The following is a 20539-nucleotide window of genomic DNA, read 5'->3' as shown; positions in this document are numbered from 1 at the left end:
CACAATGGTAGGATCATGACTTTTACCGCAATACATTCCATGCCATGCCTTTGGGCAATTTTTCCATTTCCAGTGCATGCAATCTAGACTACCAAGCATGCCCGGCCATCCCCTTTTTTCATTTGTCTCCATCAACCTCTTTGTATCTTCCTCATTGGGAGCCCGAAGATACCAATCACCATACAACCGGATGACCATCTTGGCAAACCTACGCACAGACTCGGTGGTAGTATCTTGGCCAATGCGAAGATACTCGTCACAGTAGTCCGCGGGTATGCCATACGCGAGCACCCGCATTGTAGCCGATATCTTCTGGTATGCACTAAATCCCATGGCACCGGCAACATTTCTATGACGCGTGAAATAATGCGAGTTGGCCTCGCAATCTTTGACGATTCTCTCAAACAAAGTACGGCGCATGCGGTACCTTCTACGGAAGAGGCGAGGTGGGTATGTTGGTACCTCTGCAAAGTAGTCTTGCATGAGTTGCTCGTGGCCGAGTGTGCGGTTCCTCTCGATGCAAAGGCGCCCTATCTGCGACCCCTTCCTATGATCCAGTAGCTTGTTGCGATCCTCAACATCTTTCACAGCGAGAATGGCGACCATCATCTCCGTGTCATCGTCTTCTAGCAGCTCCTCGATGTCTGAATCATCCGAAGACGACCAATCGGAAAAATCTGACATCTCCATCTATGGTCAACAAATTAAACAAGCAATTAGACAACAATTAAACAACGGAAAAGAAACAAAAAAAGGAAAAGAGACTTACCGAGTGGTTCGGGCGGAGTCGGAGTCGAGGGGGCGTGGAGGCAGGGAAGCGGACGGCGGCGCAGCGGGGCAGCGGTAGGTGGGGGCGGACGGCGATGCGGCGGGGCTGCGGGAGGCGGGGGGCGGACAGCGACGCGGGCTCGGGCGGGGCGTGGAGGCGGGGAGGCGGACGACGGGGGTGCTCGGGCAGGGCGGAAGGCGGGAAGGCGGACGGTGGGGAGGCCGGGGGCCGGAGGCGGACGGCAGGGCGGCGGGCCGGCGGCCAAATCGGGGCGGTGGGGCGGAGGCGAGCTCGGGCAAATCGGGTGGCGGGGCAGCGGCCAAAACGGGGCGCGGTGGGACGGCGGGGGGCGGTGGCGACGCGGCGGGGAGGCGGCGGTGGCGGACGAATCAGCGATGCCGGCATCGGCCGGTCGAGGTTGGGTGGTGGAGGAGGGAGGAAGGTGGGGGAAATTTCCCTGCCGCGCAGACGTTGACCGAGTGAGGGTTCGGCCTGGGAAATTGGCACAAACCCTCACTGCTGCAGGTTGGCCTCGAACTTGAGGGTTCGACCTGGAATTTTTTTGAGGGTTTAAAGATTTGAGGGTTCTGATCTGCGTCCTTTTTTCAGCTCAACCCTTAAACTGGCAGTTTGTTAGGACTAGGGTTCCTACCGGTGCGGCTACGCAGGTTATAGGGACAAGGTGGAGGAGGGCGAGGACTGGAGCGGGCGCGCCGACGAGTGGGCGCCGTCGCGGCTAGGGTTTAGGTGCGGCGGCGGTTGGCTGGTGGCGGCTAGGGTTTCGGCTCCTCAGGGAGCCGGGCAACAGAAGATGATAATATCTTTATTGCTTAATTCCAAAATAGTCTTACAACCTATATTTATAACCTAGATAACTTGCAGAAGAATTAACCTAAGATAACTTGTGGGCTAAGATTGTCCCGTGAGCCTAGCTAAACCGGGCCTAGCTAAACCGGCCAGAACACTTCTCCCCGCCTGCACAAACAGCTCGTCCTAGAGCTATAATGTGCGGAAGCGCTTGCGGAACTCCTGGAGGCGATCAACCAGTGTCAAACAACTTTTCGACAGCTGGGGCGGCCAGGTCGGCGGCGACGACGTCCTCCGGAATGTAGTCTGCAACCTCCAGGTAGAAGAGTCGCGGGCAGGCATGGCCGGGCGTGTAGGGCTCGTCGCAGTTGAAGCACAACCCTTGGCGGCGACGCTCGAGTAGCTCAGCTGAGGTGAGCCGGCGGAACGGCCGTTCCGCGGTCGCGGCGTGGGGTGCCGCTGAAGCCTGCGCAGGCCGACCCTGCACGGAATCCGGCCCGGGAAGCAACCCAGCGGTCCGGGACAGTGATTCCTGCTGGATGGCCACCGCGCGGCGCGCGAACGCGCGGGCGTAGTACATGGCCGACTGGAGATCCTGGGGTCCCCTAAGCTCCACGTCCACGCGGATGTGATCCGGAAGTCCACCGATGAAGAGGTCGGCCCGCTGCTGTGCCGTCACGCCCGACGCATGGCACGCCAGGGCCTGGAAACGGTCGGCGAAGTCCTGCACCGTGGAGGTGAAGGGAAGGCGGCCGAGCTCCGCCAATTGGCTCCCGCGCACCGGAGGCCCAAATCGAAGGAGGCAGAGTTCGCGGAAGCACTCCCAAGTGTGCATGGCGCCCTTGTCCTGCTCGAGGGCGTAATACCAGGTCTGTGCCAGGCCACGGAGGTGGTACGAGGCGAGCCAGGTACGCTCCGATGCGAGGGTGCGCTGCCCGCGAAAGAACTGGTCACACTGGTTGAGCCAGTTGAGGGGGTCCTCCGTGCCGTCATAGGTGGCGAAGTCGAGCTTGGCAAACCGGGGCGGTGTCTATGCCGGAGCGCCATGTTGAACTGGCTCAGAGGAGCGGAGCAGCGAGGCGGGTGGCGCCTGGTCGAAGTACTCCGGGTAGGGACCAGCAGAACCAGATGGCCCCCCGAACTGCGGGAACAGAGCTGGCTGTTCGGGGGCTGTGGTGTAGACCGGCAAAGGTGAAGACCCGGCCGCCCACGCTAGAAGTGGCGACAGGGAGGGCGGGAACCGGACCTGATGAATCGAGAGGCCGGTCGGCGAGGGTGCCCCCGAGCTAGGCAGGGGCGGCGCCGGTGGTTGTAGCGTCGGCGGCGGGGGGTGGGCGAGGGCAGCAGTGACCGAAGGGGAGGGTGGCTGCAAGTACCATAGAGGGGCCGCGGCCAGCGTGGTCCCGCCGGGGTGTCCCTCCTGGAACGGCAGCAGCGGCAGCCCGGTGCAAGCCGGCACAAAGAACGGCTGCAGCGGTCCAGTGGCCACCGCCTGCGGCATCTGCTGTAGCGGCCAGGGGGCCGCGAACGGCGTCGGCCACTGCGGCCAAGGCGGCGTCGACGCTGCCGGTGGGGGAAGCGTCGGGTAGCCGCCGGTGATGGCCGCCGGTACCGAGTACCACGACAGCGCCTGTTGGCCCGCGGGCGCGGCCGAATGAAGCGGCGGAGGCGGCCCGTACGGGCTCGCCAAGTAGAGGTGGATGCCCTGGACCGTGACGACCAGGTCGTTGAGCACGCCGGCCATGGCCTCCGGTGTGAACTGCGACGGCGCTGGGGAAGGCGACGGCGGTGGTTGCTGGATGGGGATTTGCGGCTGGCCCTGGCCCGGCGTGGTGCCGAGTGCGGGGGAGATCGGCGCCGAGAGGGAGGCCGTGGCGCCCGACGACGCAGCGGCTGCGTTGGTGGAATCGGTGGCAGCGGCGGTGGGGGAGGCGTTGGGCAGCGGCGGCTGCGGTGGTGGCGGGTTTGGAGGCGGTGAAGACATGGTCGAAACCCGGGCACCTGATACCAAGGTGTTAGGACTAGGGTTCCTACCAGTGCGGCTACGCAGGTTATAGGGACAAGGTGGAGGAGGGTGAAGGCTGGAGCGGGCGCGCCGGCGAGTGGGCGCCGTCGCGGCTAGGGTTTAGGTGCGGCGGCGGTTGGCTGGTGGCGGCTAGGGTTCCGGCTCCTCAGGGAGTCGGGCAACAGAAGGTGATAATATCTTTATTGCTTAATTCCAAAAAAAGTCTTACAACCTATATTTATAACCTAGATAACTTGCAGAAGAATTAACCTAAGATAACTTGTGGGCTAAGATTGTCCCGTGGGCCTAGCTAAACCGGGCCTAGCTAAACCGGCCATAACACAGTTATTTTAAGGGTTTAATCAGTTTGAGGGCTCTGTTAGACATGCTCTAACAACATGTACACTTCATACTTGCATGCAAGCTCCTGCAGGCTGCAGCATTATCCCGCAAGCATTGTACAGAAGATGGACATGCATGGTGCAGCTACGATACGGCATCAAACTTTTCCACACATTAAAAAGAAGGTCCGAAACTACAAAGACGGACCAAAATGAAAGAGTGGGCACACAGGTAATGGCCATAATCAGTCTCATAATTCCGAGCCTGCGAGTGATCCACCACTTGTATTAGCTTAAACCTGCTGTTGGTGAGAGCTAACGGCGCACATTACCTGTGTGCTGGAGTACGAATGTGTTTTGTGCTGAAGCAAGTGTAGAGTAAGGTTGCAGTTTGCTTGCAGCCGTTGCCAAGCTAAGCCGTGTACTCTGACCAAATTCAGTGGAGCTTGTGTGTCTCCTCTGCTTTGCTACTCTGTTTCCTCTGCTCTGCTTTTGCAAACCGCTTTACTACTCTGTTTCCTCTGCTCTGCCTCCTCTTGCTAATTTCTTTCAGTTCAGGTTGTGTGGCTGTACTGTTTCCACACACACACACATAGGATGAGTGAGGTGGTGTGTTGATGCGCTCAGCTACTCAGCATGCAGCCCACAACTGCTCTTCCGACAACTGTGTGAGGCGTGTGAATAATGTCGACACGCTCCTCCAAAGAAGGCACGATTTACAGTTTGTTGTACTAGATGACTCGTTGCGCCAATGGCGCAAAGGCCAAGAGGTATCCAAGTATTGTGAGAATGTTTAGACATCTAAGTCAAAAATCAAATGTGGCCAACACTCCCGCATCCTCTGCTTGGAAGCCGTTTTTTCTCACCGGATCTAACATAGATACATGAATTTTCAAGAGCAAATTTCAGAGAAAATATAAAGCATGAAAGGCTTTAATTTGTACTATTGAGATTATACCACCAAATCTTCATTTAGTTTCTTTGGAAATCTAAATGTCTAAGAGGATGGTAGATGTGAGAAGCTGTGAATCCACAACAAAAAACTAAACTAACTTCCAAACAAACATTTCAGGTTTGGAAGCCACAAAGAAGCAGCCCAGATCTCTCGTTGTAGTGCAGGTACATGTCCTTAATCCTGCATCCACAGCCCATAATTTTTCAACACCTAAATCCACAAAATCCAACCGAAGGAAATCATGGCAGAAACAAGTGTCGTGGCTTACGTCTCCGAGAAGGACTTCTTGGCATTCTTGTGCAGGTTGGACACAACAATCCTCGCCGCGAGCTGCAGAAGAACCACACAAGCACCTTCCTTCATCTTGCCCTTGGGGAGGAGGGGGGAAACACTTGCAGCGCCGTGACAAGGCTTTGCAAACGCCGCCGGCGAGAGCGCGCAGTGGAGGGCGTCGAGAGTGGCAGCGGCCTCTACCTCGGCGCAAGCGTAGTGGCCGCACGACTCGAGGCAGCACACGAAGCGGTCGCGCTAGAGCAGCACGCTATGCACAGATATGCGTAGTGGCCTGTTGCTGATCACTTGCTAAACGATGAAACATTCATACAGACATTATCACTCACCAACTGGTAAACTGGCACACAAAATACACATGCACGAGGTAATGGCTCTATGGGCGTAAAAAACATCACCGATCCATACCTGCACACGAATTGATGAACAAAGGTGAGGACACGCATGGCTGGCAAGGCAGGAGGAAGCATTGGCAGGTAAGGAGAGAACTGCAACCAAGGGAACCGTAGAGACATCAGTGGCAGGCACAACAATGGAAGATATTGAATAAGCTAATTCTTTTAGTGTTCAGAATTTATCACCTCAAATTTGTTAGAACCGTACAGGCCAAAAACATTTTCTGCAAATACAATATATGCAGAACTTGGTTCTGTTTACAGTACACATGCCTGCAAGCTTAGCTGCTTCAGTTCGCTGGGAATTACCTAGTCAGTCAGGCACAATTAAAGCCCGTAAAAGCAACAAATAATGAAAAGAGTCAGATAAGTAAATCACAAGCCACAACAGAGTTGTAAATGTTTACTTCATTAAAAGGTTGGCCAGTAGATGTAAGGTTAGATCCACATGGATAAAACGCAGAAAAATAATACTCCACCGGCAGCATCATGGCCATGGCCTCGAGCGGTGGTAGGAGTGACGCATAGGGGGGTGGAGTGGAGGCGCTATGGGCAGGCCGACGCCGACCTGGTCACTTGAATCTCAAGCAAGATGACTACTTTGTATGGTTAATGAAAAATTTAAATACTGAAATGTATCGAGAATTAGAGGATGTACTGCATGAATCAAGCTTTTGACCCAGAAAATAAAACCATACAATTCTGTGCTAACCTTTAGTTCTACAAAATTAACATATACTGAGATCTGTTCTAGCTCCTTCTTAAAAAATAGCTATATTAGACGGTCCCCAAATTCAACAAAAGGTGGGTTCAGCCATGCGTACTATCAAAGACTTGACCACTTGAATTTCAAGCAAGATGACAATTTTATGTACGACCAAACAAGGGCGCAGGTGACAAGATCTCTGCAAAAATCAAGCCATTCAAATGCATTTGAGATCAAAATACATCATGCACGGACAAATGGTATTAGCTACGCTGTCGTTATTTTATTTTGTTTCTTGAGCAGCGACTCAATTACTATTCTCACTGATCCAGTTTACTCAAGAACTTCTGAACCAGTTCCATGACTCCTATGGACTAAGGTACTCTAGCTGCTTGCATCTTTCAGAGGATCTAATTAGAACCAATTCTATGGGTGGTTTATCTTTTTAGAACTATTAGTATTCACTCAGTGGAGAAGTGCAAGCAGGAGCTGACTTCAGTTGGAATAAGTGTGCTAGAAAATGTGGTCAATAGATGGTACGTCGGCAAAGTACGAACTGAAACACTTGAGGATCCCAGTGTTAAAAGTGGATGTCAAATTCAGACCTTATCAATGCAGGGTGTGAATCCCAAACACTAAACGCGATCTGCAGCCATAAAAAGAAACAAATAATCTTTAGATTCTCCCCTGCAGAATAGTAAAATATGGAAATGTTAACGCCCACACGTGTGGGTGTTCACCATCCCGACCACACGCAAGCATCTCCGTTGGCAGCTTTGTGCACGAATCTTGGAACAAACCTGCCGGTTTTCTGCGCCACGTAGGACGAGGCTCGTGTGCGGTGTGCGACTCGGGTCGCCCGCACGTTGGTTGCCATCCCGCGGTCAGCGGTTGCCACTCGGAGACGTGCTGTGGAACGCAATGCGCCCACACGCCATGCTCCGACCGCGGTTGACGTCAAACACGTCGCACACCGCAGTCCCCTCTCCCTCACGGTTCCATTTACCCTGCCGCACGCATTTACTGGCACAAGCCACTCGCATTTCAATCCACTGGAGGAGAAGGCGAGGGGAGAAGGCGACAGCGGAGGCGGAGGAATCGACGGCGTTCGCGGCCGTCGGTGGTGCTCGCCGGAACGGAGCGGCTGCGCCGGAGCGCCTGCGTCTTGAAGGTAATGGTCGCTACAACTCTCACAACCCCTTCCTGCATTTTCCCCTCTTCCCTCCCTGCTTGATTCCTCGGTCGAATTCGTAGAGATTCAGGCGATTCTGTGATGCGTCGGCGTTCCCGCCGGCGCCGAAGTCGTCTGCTAGCCGTTTTTGGTTGCACTGGGCAGTTTCGTCGCCGCCGCGGCGGCGCCATCGTCGGTGTGGTTATGCTTGTTCGGAGGCACGCACTAGTCTTGCCTATGTATTGGGCAGGTGTCTCCCGGGATGTTTGATGCACATTTGTTGGAATTTGTGTTTGCAGTCAGTTCGGGGGTGAACTTTGAGGGTGAATTTGAGGTCGCGGTAGTTGCCATTGAACCCTAGATCTAGTTAGTTGGGTTTTGAAACTGTAGTATGAGGCGAACTTGGTGGTTTGATTAACTATCATGATTGTGTGGCAACTAACTCCCTGAACAAATGTGATAGTTGCCACAAACGTGTTTTCCTTTGCGTGGCAACAAATTACTGAAATGACTGTGATGGTTGCCACATATAAGCTTTCGCATGGGGAAACTTTTTTTATTGAATCACTCTAATAGTTGCCACATATAACTGAAATGACTGTGATAGTTGCCACATATAAGCTTTCGCATGGTGATAGTTGCCACACACACGCTCTTCCATGTGCAACTGAATTTGCTGAATTACTGTGACAGTAGCCACTAACATGCTTTTTCATTGTGGCACCAAATTTTTCTGAATGATTTGTGGTAGTTACCACTTTGTGATAGTCGCCACAATCTGTAGTCAATGCAGTTTCAGCAGCCAACTACAGTGGACGGCAACTAATGTGCACTTCAAGTGTGCCTGTTGCCACTCGGATAGTATATTCATGTGGCAAACAGAATGTGAACACACTGTCTGTTGCCATTCTGCAGATACGACGGTGTGGCAAATTGGCTACATAATGTGGCAACCAATTTTGCATATCAATTCTGCCGGATGTCATACATATGTTATTTTTCCTGCATTCACTAGTTGACATTTTCTGTAAGGCGGCAACTGCTTACCTCTTGCATTCACATTTCATCCATGACAATTTGGTCCGTCCCTATCTCAGCAGAATGGCTCGTGGTGATCATCAAAACAATGATGATGATTTCATGGATCCACCACAGCGTAATCGGGCAGCTGGCCGGATAAAAGAGGGTGATGAGGTAAATGTTCACACATCCCCCCCTCAATCCTGCTTTATGTTACTGGTTCACACCTCGAACTTGCAGTCGTCTAACATGGACTAAAATTTCATGACATTGGAAAACATGGCAACAACTGACCACTTACTGTCTGTTTTTTGCAGAAGAAGAAACGTATTCGCAATAGAGCCTCCCAAGAATGACTGACTGTGTTGATTGACAAATTCACCGATGATCAGAAGGGGGCTGCTGGTGAGATGGGTATGCAGTCTATGATGGTTGTCCGGTTCACGAACCTTGTCAACCCTGTATGCGACTGGCTTGCTGAGATCTACGAGCCCACCTCCAGGGAGTTCGTGATTCCGGGACGTGGAAGTCTCCCGTTGAACGAGGATTCTGTGTTCTGCACTCTGGGCGTGCCTCGTGGACATATCAAATTCCCGTACGAGGTCAACAATGAGATCGAGCAAGAGCTGTTCCCCCGTTTGTTTCCTGGGTCGGAATCCATGCCGAACACGTCTGCAGTGGCAGATTCGCTGCAGGCCATGACGACGCATGGAGATGTTTTCAAGATGAAGCTACTCATGTACCTCATCTCAGCTGTTTTCGCGCCGACCACATCCCTTCGCCCAAGCAACAAATGCTTCCCCATCCTGGTGAATGATCAATCTTTACTTCTTTATTTTCCTTCAATTTTTCGGCTCCGATGTCATGTGTAAAGTTAGTGACTGCCAGTGTTTTCGATGTTTTTTTCCATTCTTAGATTTCTGATGCGGCAACCTTTTCTGCCCTGAAATTTTGTGTGGTGCAGGCGGATCTGAAAAATGTGAAGAACATGAATTGGTGCAAGTTTATTGCCGACTTCCTCCATGATGCATTCTCAAACAAGATGTACCAAAAGGGTTGTCGACTGCATTTAATGGTATTTTTTTACCAGTTCTTTCTGTGAACACTGTCTTATAACACACTTTTATTCATGCATGTCAACCTGATCATAACAAGATGGCAACTGCCATAATGACTACATGGCAACTGTTATAATGACAATATGGCAACTGCCATCATATCAGTATGGCAACTGTTACCAGACTATGATGGCAACTGTCATCTTAGCAATATGGCAGTTGCCATCACACCATGATGGCAACTAGCACATACAGAAGGCAACTTCTTTTTTATTCCATTTTTTCCATGCACATCAGCTTGATTATCGGGGGAACATACATTATCTTGTTTTTTTAACTACACAGTACACATGACGGCAACTGATATTTCTTTCTTTGTAAAATTGTCTTAAATCAGCTCATGTATGTCGACTGTCTTGATCTGTCCACTGTGGATTTCACTGGGGTAGGAGGCCCGCCGCCTACGCACAAGTTTGCTATTTCTGCGTGGACTATCAACGCTGTCAAGGTTGTGCTTGCCGCAGACAGGGCAACTGATACCAAATATGAAAAATTGCGGTTAGTTTTGGTTTCTCTCTCCACATGGCATGCTTACAAATTTGACATGAGGGAACCGTCCGTGGTTCATAAGGGATGACCACCTTTTGTGTATCCATGGCTGTATGCGTATTGTATCCATGTTTCACCTCACAAGGGAACTCTTTTCATTCGTGTTGAAACTTACCTTCTATCTCTTACATCCTTGCTATTTTTTTTGTTTTTTCTAGCTGATGGCCAAGCATGCTATAGACTACAGCGTGTTTGGGGGGCCTCAAAACTTTGGAAAGTGGATGGACGTGCACTCAGCTCCGTCTTGCCCTACTGAGGTAATCAAAATATGTACATCTATGTTTTGCCGTGGATTATTTGTTTGATGCTGCGCAAGTGACTGCAATATGGGTGGTTGTTGATGTTTCTTGTTTCGTGCACAGGCGAGGGCACCTATTGAGCATCTAATTGGACAGTTTGCATCCGGAATGACCGGCTTGCTCGGGAAGTTGGTTGAGGGGTGGACGTCTCTCAGTGGCTCTGACAGTGATGCGGTTGCGAGGCAGTTCACTTCATTTGTCCCAGAACGTACACATCGGCCAACCGGTTGCTGTGGCCGGTATGACTACAACAGTTCCCAAGAGCCCGGTGACACACAAGATGATCTAGATGGAGACGCTGGCCTCAGCAAGGATGACGACGATGACATGGAGAACGTGCAACAGGACACCAATGATGATGAGCATGCTGGAGTTCGCGCAGGTGGTAAAAAGGACAAGGATGCAACAGATGTCCCCCCACCGGAGAAAGTCAAAGAACATACGGCTGCGAGAGGCGAGGGGGTGTTGCCATCAAGGAGGGGGAGGGCTCCAGGAGATGTTGGGCAGGGTTCTCATGGCAAGAGGTCTAGGACCGATCCCGTAGCTGCCAGGAGGAGGTTCGACTTTAATTTTAGTTTTTTGCTGTGTCTATTTTCTTGGAACAGTCTCATCCATTTCTTGCACTTGTTTTTTTTTCAAGCGCGGTAATGAGTTTGTTGTCTGACAGTGCCACCTTTTTTTACCTCCAACTCATACGTGCAGCGAGCCGACCGCTGGTGGACGAGCAGCTACGAAGAAACAGGCGCCAACGCCAAACCGTGTTTCTGCTCGCTTGAACAAAGGTGCCCCCATTGCCGGTGACACCCCTTCCACCAGGTCTTCTCCTCGTACGACGACGACCAACACCGGGGATCCTGTCGTGTTGCCAGACCCGAGGAAGCCAGTCAAGAAGTAGGTTTCTCCATGTGCTTTCATTGACATAGCACTATATTTTCTTGATTTTTCAATGCATCCGTTTAGCTTGTCACATGGTCTTCTGTCATCATCCCCCACGCGGCAACTGCTGTTTTTTCCAAATGATTTCTTCCTTCATTTTAAAGTGTATGGCAACTCATATTGGTTTTTACATGGCAACTGGCATCTAAGCCAAATGGCAACTCTTACTGTACCTAATGGTAACTGCCATTTGTTTCCCGTTGGCTTGTGAGCTCATCCCACACCCAGGTTTGAAATTGCATTCATGGCAGATCAGACATTCTTATCATTCTTCAAGTTGGCTAACATCGCAACTGCTGCTGGATGGCAACTGCTAATTATGACACATGGCCACTCACGTCCCCCTTACATGGCAACTACCAGCTTTTCCACTTGTTTATCATTTTTTAAAGATTTCTACCATGCCAAACATATTTTTGTTCATTTTTCAATATCTTTTTCATGTGCTTTTTTTTGCAGGGTGAAGAAGACCACTATGCGCGGGGCCAAGCATACCAGTAAGGACCCGCTCGAACGCCTACATTCAAAGTTGTCAACAGGGGGCAACTCAGATGTACATGAGGCACCAGGCGACAATACTGCTGCTGCACCGTTGACCACTCCCACCAACTCTGATGCAAGTGGCCGACCATCTCCGCCGGCTGCAGATGTGCAGGCTAGAACAACAGGCATCCGTACATCGGGGAGTGACGAGTCGGTATCTGCCAGGACAGCTGAAATATTGCCAACTCTACTGGCAATGAAGGATGCTGCTGTGAGCCATGCCACCCCATCAGCAAGCGTTGAAGTGGACGCTCCCGAGACGAACCTAAGCAAGGAAGATTCCCGCTCATCTGACACTGATTCCAAGCGCGTGCGTGGTCGCACTCCTGTGTCCACGACAGAAGCGGCTGAGGCGGCAGTTCACAAGGATATGCCATCTACAGGTGAGAGTCCTGGCACAACAGCTCCAGCTCCTGCCGGTGCAGATACTGCTAAGGCGAGTGTTCCGCGTGCTGGTCTTCCACCTAGGCGCCGTAGCCCCCGCAAGCAACCAACAGACATACCCAACGCATCGGCTGCAGCTAGGAGCAGGAGAGACGAGCCTGGTTATGTTCCTGCGTCCACACTGTTCCCGCCACCTGCCAAAAGCAATGTGATGGAGAAACCGGAAGACCGGAGCACAACTGATGCAGGTGTCAAGCCGGGCACGAGTGACGCAGGTGAACGCCCGGAGCAGACTGCGCCTTTACCCGCATTGGAAATCCCCAGCATAAATCTGCGCACTTCCAGGCTCCCAGTCAATGTCGGTGTCCCCTACAGCCCAAACAAGAAGATTGTCAAGAAAGTCTGTGGCTGATACCGCTGACAACACGCCCCGCCCTGCAAATAAGCCCGATCATTCTGTAGCGGCCGATTCAGATATGTTTGTCGATCTTTCACCCTTGGATTCTGCCCCGCAAATTGTTCGTGGTCCGGCCAGTAGGAATGAGAGGCACCCAATGGCCTTTACCCCACCGAGCTTCAACCTTGGCATCAGTCAAGATCAACCGGTGGTGCAAGATCCTATGCCAGTTGCCTTTGCTTTCCCAGGAGGCATGCCCGCAATGATGGCGCAGCCAATGGTCGAGGGCAGGAAGGCTGTCAAGTTCGCAGAGCCGATTGTGCAAGGTACACTTGTCATGTCCTTATGATTTTCTTGCATACATCTTTGTAGTTTGACTTTTGTCCCAATCATATTTTTTTGGGTGGTTCTCACTTATGATGGCAACTGACATGTGCTGACATGGCAACTGGATTTGATGCACCATGTCACATACATTTTGTTTGCTGCCGTGCTGCATTTAACATTTGGGCAACCACGTGGCAACTGAAGTTGATTCAACATGGCAACTGTAGTTGCTGTCACATGGCAAATACAGTGCATTACACATGGCAACTGGATTTGCCACACCATGCCAACTGCATTTTTTGTTTTCATGCTGCATTTTTTCATACGGCAATCACATGGCAAGTGCAGCTGACACAACATGGAAACTGTAGTTACTGTGATATGGCAACTATAACCCAACTAGATGGTAACTACAGTGCAACTACATGGCAACTGTAGTTGCTATGACATGGCCACTGTAGTTGGACCACGCATGGCAACTGCCCCACTTTTCTTGCACACAATCTCACATCATGCACCCTACCTCCTCACAATCCATCTGTTTTTGATTTTCTAGGTATCCTAACACACTTTTTATTTTTTTATCATTGCAGCCACCCCTGAGGAGATTTCACCGTCACTTGACGAAGCTTACCGCATGATCGAGGAGGCAGCATTGCATAGGAGGTCCTCACGAGGGCAAGGGCAATCAAGTTCCAACGTGCCTGCAGATACGGTATCTGAGGATACCATTAGGAGTGCCACTCCTGGTTCTGTGAGGCAGCAGAGGGTAGTTCACCCACCTCCCGCGGAAGACTACGAGCCCGAATTCAAGGTCACTAAGGAACAGACCCAGCTGTACGATATCGTCAAGCGGTTTGGAAATGCGAGGGCTAGCAGCAAGCACATGAAGGAGGTGAAAGCGTAAATGACCACACCCCATAATCTCTCATTTTTGCTTTGCTCCTTTTTTACGATTCACCTTCTTCGTACTTCCTATACACGATCCGCTTACGTTTTAGTTCTTTCATATATTTTTTACTTAGCAGGCATGATCCTTCCATGTTATATCGTTTTCATACAGCTCATGTTTGGACAGAACCAAAGTCATTCAATGCGGAGCGACGTACGTCGACCTGGGTGATCTTGCTGAGTCCGTGAGGCCAAACGGTAAAATATCGACGAATGTAGTTGCATGCGGATCGACTACATCAGAAATCATATGGATGTGTGTGCCGACAAGATAATCATGCATTATATTGTGACCTGCAAAATATGGGATGGTGACTTCCACCACAAAATCCTGAGGAAGAATTTTGCTCAACACGGTGATTTCAAGCTCACACTGAAGAAATATGTGAGTACTCCTCCCCTTTCTGCACTGTTTTGTCACATGGTGTGGTTTTTTGCCATCATCTACACTTGTGTTTATGTGGCAGATGTTTTCATGTGGCAATAGTTGCCGTGCACACTGTCATCTTGATTTTTGCATCCCGTGCAAACTATGTGGCAACTTGATAGTAAAATACACGGCTCATTTTGTTCATACATGGGCGGCAACTTTCTGTCAACTACCCCCACCCATAACCAAAACATTCTACGTGATTCTAAATTTTTTGTCCCTCTGCTTCTCATTTCTTCACTTTTAAATGCAGGTCATGTTCCCCATGTTCCAGGAGCTTGCACCACATGACCAGGAAGACAAGTGTGGTCACCACTATGTCATCTGTCTTGACCTGAAGAACCAACGTTTTGAGGTGCTTGATTCAATCCGTTCGGAAGCTGATACAGATCTTACTACGCATGCCGAATTCTTCATCAACAACCTCAAAGAGACATGGAACCGTCACTACGAACATTCAAAAGTCCAGATCAGGCATTTCCCGACTGAGTATGTGGCGACTGCGAAGCAAGGGAACACGTAATTTCTTAACCCCCTCCTTCATGTGCCATTTACATCAATCCAACCCCTCTTTTGTTGCCACATCTGAATTGAAGTCTATCATTTGCTACGTCTGCCCTTTTTGTGTGTTCACCTGACTCTTTTTCTCGTGCAGGACGGACTGTGGCTTTCACGCGCTGGAATACTTTGCCAAGTGGGAAGGCAGAATTGTCCCCGCTATCACAGCTACAACGTTCGTTGAGCTCCGGAAAATCCACACATGGAACTGGTTGACGAATGAAGATTTCAACAAGCGGTCCGGAGCACGCGAGTTTGTGGAGGAAGCTGTCAAGAAAGTCATCAAGAGGTACAAGTGATCACGCGGCGATACACACCGGATGCACACCTTACATTCTGTTGCCGAGGAATGTAAGGTACTATCTCTTTTGTTCTCGTCAAAAACTATGTTCGTGTGTTATGTTATGACTGCAACCCCGCGTAGGCTACTATGTAGTGGTGGTGTGTGAGCGACATTTGAATAGTTTCTGTAATATATGTGTGGATGTGAACCTACTTAGGCGTGACAGCAGATATGTTTTTTATGTTTATCATTATTACTATGGTTTCGTCGTTTGCATCACCCGTTTGCTGTTTCGAATGCGTCACGGTGTTTTAAAACATGGCAAATGTAGTTCATCAGACATGGTTAGCGAACGTCATTGTCGTTGTTCATTTGGACGTCTTGCTTCTTCTATTTCATCACTAACTTCACCGGCTAGCATGGTAGGTTTGATCATGTAGCCACAACCTTTGCTGCGGTTTATGCATGTTACGCCTTTTCCAACTTGTTTCTTATACATTGCACACAATACACTATGTGTCTCTAAACCGCGTCGTATTGTCATGGAAATATATGCCATGCAGAGTCATTACAAGTACCATGGCATATTTTCAGTACAGCTAACATGGCAGACACAGTACAAACAACATTGCAGATCCAGCATAATTAACACGGCAGATATAGTACAACTAACATGGCAGATCCAGTACAACTGAAGTGGAAGATGCAGTACAACTAGCATGGTATATTTGGTACAAAATAGCATGGCATATTTAGTACAAAATAGCATGGCATATTTAGTATAAAATAGCATGGCAGACTAACTACACATAACATGGCAGATTAACTACACATAACATGGCAGATTAACTACACATAACATGGCAACTGCATTTATCCACTCAATGAATTTTCCTTCCACTTCCGATGCCCCTCAAGAGTCATTCTCGCAATCTTAAAAAAAATCTCATCATCTAGGGTACAAAAGAAAATGTCCACAAGGACCATGTCACGTCGCCCCAATTTTTGCTCATGGATTGCCCGCCCCTTTCTTCGTTTTCTTGTGTTTTGATTGAATCTCCAATCTCGACTTGTACCTTGTCTCTCTTGGACGACCCTTTGTGATCGAACAGGGTGGGTTCCTGACCTGGGTCTGTGTGCTTGCTGTTTCAGATCCTATCTCCGAGTTTTCAGATGATGGCCCCGTGGACGAAGGCACACTTGATGTGCGGGGGAACCGGTGTAAGGCTTCCTCAGCTTTCCTCTTCTTAATCTCATCAAGCTCTCTTTTCAGTGTCTTCCTGTGTTTTTCCGCGACTCTCGCTGTCTCATCACTCTTGCACGCTTGATCAATTAGCTCAGCATAGTTCTTTGTCAGCACAACGTGCCTCACGTCTTCCATGGTTGACTCAGGTCTCTCGTCATGTACAGCCAGAACTGCGTGTGTTGTCTGTGGCGCCAACGCATCGTCAGCGTCCCAAGTCTATCGCCGCCTTATGAAATGGCGGGGCATCCGTATCACAGCGTTCATGTCCATTACTTTTAGTATGTGACAGCACACAATGTCGTCCCGTTCGAACTTGCAGCATTGACAGTAGTACTCGCCTTCGCCTATCGAGGCTTTGACGAAGTAGTTCCTTCCTTTGTCCGGGTCTTCAGGTTCTGAATCTGACATGCCCAAAATAGAACACACCTTGAACGTATGTTCGTCCACCTGGAAAGCCGTGAACATGCTGGCACGCTTTATTTCTTCCTGGAATCTGCAAGTTTTGTGTGTTTTCTGTTAAACTATCGCGCTTTTTTCTTGTACCACCTTATATTATCATGTAAGTAGAAATACATTTTTGATTGAACATGGCAAACATAGTTCATTCAACATGGCAAATATAGTACGTTGAACATGGCAAATGCAGTACACTGGACATGGCAAATGCAGCACACTAGACATGGCAAATGCAGCGCACTAGACATGGCAAATGTAGTACATTTTCAACTGGCCAACGTCATTTCCCACACCAACATTCCCCAACGGAAGCACATTGCATAAACATGGCAACTGCCCTTTTTAGTTAAACATGGCATCTACAATTGGCTAAACATGGCAATTGCATTTCAACAAACATGGCAGATTCACTTTATTAAACATGCAACTGCATTTCAGCATATGTGCCGCCAACATAACATTTTTCCAGTTGACATTGGCACTTGCATGCCAACATGCCCCAATGGAAGCACAGTGCATTAAACATGGCAACTGCACTTCATTCAACAAGGAAATTGCACCCGCGTAAGCATGGCAAAACAGAATTTTCATTGAACATGGCAACTGCAGCTGAGTAAGCATGGCAAAACAATATTTCATTAAACATGGCAACTGCATATCATGGCAACTGCATTGCACTCTATAAGGCACCTGCTGCCTATGTGCTTTTTTCTGCAAATAAGACTGTAACGCAACTGACTTACTTGTTAAAGATCTTGTTCGTGTATATCTTGCTCATTTGCCTCTCCATCGGTAAATACATTAGCAATTTTGGCTGCTTTAGTGTTATGGTCGCTTCTTGCTGTAGCTCAGATCCCAGAATTTTTTGTTGCAAAGTTGTGTACTGCTTGGCAAATTGTAGCAATGAGTTGCCAGGGCTGATGTACCGCTTCAAAACAGCATTGAACCCCTCGCTGCGCTGCGTAGTCTGCAGAAATGGGAAGAAGCACTGCATGAAGTAGGCCGGCACCCAGTACATTTGCTTCTCCCACAGGTTAGCAAGTGTCTCGTTGTCTTGGACTTGATGTGTTTCAATCATGGCCATCCAGCTCCTTTCAAACTCCTCCACTGTCAAGCTGTGGTCCACGCACAACTCGAATGCCTTGTGCAGCTCTGGACGGTCAGCAAAGAACGATCCTAGCGTCTCCTCAGCCTTCTTTATAATGTGCCACCTGCAGTGCCTGTGCACTGCCAACGGAAAGACCTCCTCTATGCCTGCACGCATGCTGAAATCTTGGTCTGTTATTATGTTCATCGGAGCAAGTCCATCCATGCACTCCAAGAAGGTCTTGAACAGCCAAACGTACCCATCCGTGTCTTCGTTCCGGACGAGCCCGCAGCCGAACTGCAACGACTGATTATGGTTATTTATTCCTATGAACGGAGCGCATGGCATCTTGTACATATTGGTGAGGTACGTCGCGTCGAATGAAATGCAATCTCGGAAATGTTTGTAGGCTCTCCTTGCAGCACCATCCACCCAATACATGTTCCTGACACGGTCCTCATCGTCCAACCTTATCCTGTAGAAGAAATCTGGATCTTCCTTCGCTTTCTCATCGAAGTAGGCAATTGTGGCCTCTATGTCTGCCAACTTGCTCTCTCTACGGTACTTGGCCTGTAGGTTTGTGACGTCAGCTGGTATGTACGGCATGCTACTCAGTTTCCCCTTTTTGCTGTGGATGAGAGATAGTATCTGTACCATTCTTGATGGACCGACGTTACAATCATGTAGCAGCTTTACGAATTGCCTTTCGACGGGGGTGAACCCTCTGTGGGCGGTCAGAAATTTTACCAGGTCGAACTTCTTTATGAGTTGGTGGTTGTGCTCGTCAAAATACTCATTGACCACCCACTGTCCTCCATCTACGTTTAGCTTACACCGGACGGGACACTCTGTCTTGAGAATGATACCTCTCTTTCGTTCCGGAACGACAGGCGCAACACCTTTCCCCTTCTTGTTCCTCCGTGCCTTGTGGCACCTCATCTCACCTCTGCTGTACTCGTTAGTTTTCTTAATTTTTCTATGGTACTCGGTGTTGACCGCAAATCCATGAAACTTTGCATATGTTTGGTAGTATTCCTTTGCTTCTTCGAACGATTCAAATCTCTGCCCAATGTACGGTGGCTGAGGTACCATGATCTCTGATTGCCCACCATCTTCATCCCCTTGTGCGTCGTCGTCAGTTTCATCATTCACTTCAGTATCGGCGGCAGTTCCATCTACTTGAGTGTTGGCAGTGCTTGTGTTCAAAGGGGTGCTTGTCGGCATTGCTGGAATGATTGCCATTCCCGACTCTGACTCGAAATTGTTTGCGGCATGATTGTCTGCTGGCTGGTGGAACGCGTCTTCCGTGCGCTCAGAGCTCCCCGCAGTAGATGTTCCCGCGCCACTGTTCACTGTAGTTGTAGGCCCTGTAATAGAAAAAACAGGTACGAGATTAAGATTTTTGTTTGAATAACATGTGTATCGCAACGGATCACACCATCTTCGAGTGATTTGGCATGACATCATTTCAAACAGCAAGCCGTGAGGCTGCGCTTGGACATGTATGGCAGCTGTATCTGTCCAGTCATGGCAGCTACTGTTCAACAAACATGGCAACTACTGTTTTGCCTACCAATAACTACAAATAACAAATGTAGTGCTGTTTTTGTGGTTCAGTTTTTCTCCTTACCTTGTTGTGCTGCATTTGACCATCTTGTGTGGTCTGTGACACCAAAATGACGTGCTCCACCTGCAGTTTGTGAAGCTTTCCACGAGACGTTTGTCGGGTTACCACCAGCGTAATAACCTGTAATCATAGTAGTGGTTGGTCAATTCATGGCAAATGCAGTTTGTGCTAGCACGACATCTGCAGTTGCCCCTGATGTGGCAACTGCAGTTTTACTGGCATGGCAACTGTAGTTGCATCTGTATGGCAACCGCAGTTGTTCCTTCATGGCAGCTGCAGTTGCCATGGCATGTCAAATGTAGTTGTTCCTCCATGGCAACTACAGGTGTCTATGGATGGCAACTGCAGGTGTCCATGGATGGCAACTGCAGGTGTCTATGGATGACAAGTGTAGTTTTTAAATCATGTCAATTGTAGATGTCTAGTCATGGCAATTGTAGATGTCAACTATGCTCCTTCTGCTAATTTGAGCATCCGCAACTTCACTTTTTTTGTGGACTCACCTGTGTATGACGTCGATGGCAGGTACATGGGTGCTGCCTGATGCCACGTGCTGCATGAACGCTCTGCATTTTCACCCGTGAAAACTCATGAGTCCTTTTGCCAGTTTTTTTGCATGTTCGTTTTTTCACGTGCACAGCAGCATGTGCTCTTTTTTCATTTTGCATTACCTCGATAAGCCGTACTAGCTAGTTGAAGTTGGCTGCCCGCACATTTGTCAGTGTTAGCGCCTTGTGACTAAACTTGCAACGGGGGCCCCCTAAGAGTGTTTTGGTCATAAGAACCTGCGAAAAAATGAGAGTGTACGACATAAATAGAATGTCATCTTCATCGTTGCGAAGATGGCAACTGTTCTCTTCTTTTGTTATCACACATCATACCTACGCC

The sequence above is a fragment of the Triticum aestivum genome, chromosome 5B, assembly GCF_018294505.1.
Source record: "Triticum aestivum cultivar Chinese Spring chromosome 5B, IWGSC CS RefSeq v2.1, whole genome shotgun sequence".
Classification (NCBI taxonomy): Eukaryota; Viridiplantae; Streptophyta; class Magnoliopsida; order Poales; family Poaceae; genus Triticum; species Triticum aestivum.
The sequence above is the reverse complement of the archived record's forward strand: the minus strand, read 5'-3'. Positions refer to the sequence as shown.